Below are 2,962 nucleotides of genomic sequence, written 5' to 3'. Positions count from 1 at the left end.
CTCCTCTTGGTCCACTTTGTCCAAGATGGCGGCCAGGTTGTGTTTCACAGTCGTCGCGCTGAGGCAAGAGTTGAACTGTGTCTCGTCGTCGTAGTCGAAGGGGAAGGTCTCGTCGCCGATCGTCACCTGTGTGATTTGTCCCACCGTGCATTCAGTCGCTGTGACAGAGCAGAAGAGGCAGGGAAGGACAGCTTGTTACACACATTGTGGGTGTTGTTAACCACCTGCCCAAGGCCTTTGGCTTAACCCATTAAGGCCTGAGGTTCCGATTCTACAAAACGTCTTCTAAATCCTAACAGTTTTATGAAAAACGTATGTTACTATGTCAGTGGTTCTCAAACCTTTTCATGTCAAGGACCCCCAAAATTATATGTATTTGGCTGCCGACCCCCATCTGAAAATGTTTTGTTCCAGGGACCCCCAGATGCAAAGATTTGAGTAAAAAAAATATGCTTTAAAAATATGTATATTCAAAGATTTGCTAAAATGTTCACGATTTTTCAAAAATAGCTCATAGCTTTTATATCTGCTATTTTTGAATATCCAAAGTATAAAAGAATGGTTTAAGTGGTTTACACAGACACGCAATTCCTGCGTTTAATGGGATGAGTGGTTTTATACAAAAAGAAAATTACGAAAATAGCAGATCTACAAGCTCATACAGGTCGTGTGACCTTGCAGATCTGCTATTTTTGCTATTTAACGTTTCTTGAAATTATTTTACAAATGTCTCCCCTATGATGACAAGCCCAAAACAGGGACGGCAGGTTTAAAGTGGTTACAGTATGTTAGGTCACCAAAGGAAACAAATGCACCAAGACAGTGGTTCGCAAAGTGGGGTCCAGGGACCAGGGACCCCACGGAAACGCCCTAAGGGTTTCCCCAACAGTGGGTCAGGAGCGGACGCATTTTCATGGGGCGCGAGTAAATATATATATTTTTCATTTCCTACATGAATAAAAAAATATATATTTCAAAAGATTGTGAAAAGAAAGAAAAATCATACATTAAAAGAAAAATCTAACATCTTTCAAAGGAATGTCATAAATAAAAGAAAACAATTTAAGAAATTCCATAAATGTATAATACTTTTAAGAAGTAGTGAACATAGCGTATCTACATCTACAAGTGCACAACGTTGTGCGTTTGTAAATAAGCTATGTTCCCAGGGAGACATCACATTTATCCTTTTGGTCTCGAGCCAAAACGTTTGGGAACCACTGACTCCACTGAGAGATGACAGCAGGACATGGTTTTGTCCTGCTGTTCCTAATGGAATGCCTGATGGCTTTCTTCATTCTCCTCTTCTTCCACCTCTTCACTCCATCCCGCCTAAGGACTCTAAGGAATGCCTTCAGGAACTGTCGCTTAGTTTTCTGCTAGGGCAAAATGAAAACGCCAATCTCAATAAAAGTGATGGACAAACAGACAGACATGACCAAATGCACGAAGCAACAGAAAAGTGGAAATTATGTTAAAGGGATAGTTCACCCCGAAAATGACATTTTTTTCCTATCGATTAGTCACCCCATGGAGACTTGAATTCATAGGAGTGGCATTTGATGACCGGCAGCGGTTCCGGTAGGAGACACAAAGAGTCTCTTTTGTGTCTCCTACCGGAACCGCTGGTCATCAAATTATTGGCTTAGGAATGCGTCTCCATGGGTTGACTAATCGATAGAAATAAAGTATTTTTTTGGGTGAACTATCCCTTTAACAGAGCCAAGGCAATCTATTACTCACTTTATCAAACTTATCGTAGAAGGTCGATGATAAGTACAGTGGCAGAATACCCAGGTTGTTCAAAGTGTCTCTATTCCATGTTGCAGGATCTCTGGGTGCACAAAAACATTTAATACGGTATTTCAGTTGTCATTGAAAAACAAAAAACATCATCAACGTTCAGATTGTCGGAGCTTACTTTTCAGCAAATGGGGAAAATAACCTGTTGTCCATTGGATCCCATGTAGTTGTTTGTCGTATGCTCTTGTTGATACTTTTCACTTATTCAATATTTTTAAATCCCACAGGCAGACTGGTGACCCTATTTTGGGCATTTTATTATCAGTGGTGTAAATTAACTAAGTGCATGTACTCAAGTACTGTACATAAGTACAATTCTGAGGTATTTTTTACTTTACTGGAGTATTTCCAATTTTATATTTACTTTTACTTCTACTCCACTACATCTCAGAGGCAAATATAAATAATAAATCATTATTATTTGAAAACTTTAGCCACAAGTTACTTTGTAGATTTTGATTATTATTACAAAACCACTTCAGCCCTATATACATTTCGCCTATTTGAAAATAGCTGATCAACAAGTTCACAATGCGTCGCGATGCAACGCATTGTGAGCTTGTAGATCTGCTATTTTCAAAATATTTTTGTGCATTTTATAGACTTGAAAAACATTCTGCATAATGAGTACTTGAACTACTTTTGGTACTTTAAGTATATTTTGATGCCAATACTTTTGTACTTTTACTCAAGTCAATTATGATTACCGGACTTTTACTTGTAACAGAGTGTTTCTACATTGCTGTATTGATACTTTTATTTATTGTAAGTAAAAAGTTTGAATACTTTTTCCACCACTGCTAATAACTGAACTGTGCTTGTCGTTGCTTACCCGTATGTCGTTGTCCCTGACAACAGGAGGGTTTCCATGGCAGCCGCTCGATTTGTGTTGATATTTGGGCAGTTCTTTAGATTCTCCAGGATGGATGAGTGAGAATTCGTAATATAAGCCGCACCAATCTTACAGCACATGTTACCCAAAACTGATGTTATCCTCTGTCAAGGTTGTGGTTGTTATACCCTAAGACAGAAACAAAGGGGAAAAAAATATGAATAAACTTAAGCACATGAAATCTGTGAAAATAGCAGATCTACAAGCTCATAGATCGATTTTGTGTACAGGGAAGAAAATAGGCGGCCTAAAATAGACCCCTGGGGG

The 2,962-nt window shown here is 38.7% G+C and overlaps 1 long non-coding RNA gene across 1 annotated transcript; it reads right to left on the bottom strand.

Moving 5' to 3' along the window:
- Positions 1-1,345: 1,345 nt before the first annotated feature.
- LOC311056901 lies at positions 1,346-2,714 on the bottom strand. The gene is made up of 3 exons (XR_014601922.1): positions 2,636-2,714; positions 1,744-1,834; positions 1,346-1,376 (listed from the first exon to the last, which is right to left on the bottom strand). It is a non-coding gene; the product is annotated as an uncharacterized lncRNA (long non-coding RNA).
- Positions 2,715-2,962: the final 248 nt, after the last annotated feature.

This window comes from Gymnoscopelus microlampas, assembly GCF_963454915.1.
Source record: "Gymnoscopelus microlampas genome assembly, chromosome: 12".
Classification (NCBI taxonomy): domain Eukaryota; kingdom Metazoa; phylum Chordata; class Actinopteri; order Myctophiformes; family Myctophidae; genus Gymnoscopelus; species Gymnoscopelus microlampas.
The sequence above is the reverse complement of the archived record's forward strand: the minus strand, read 5'-3'. Positions and strand labels throughout refer to the sequence as shown.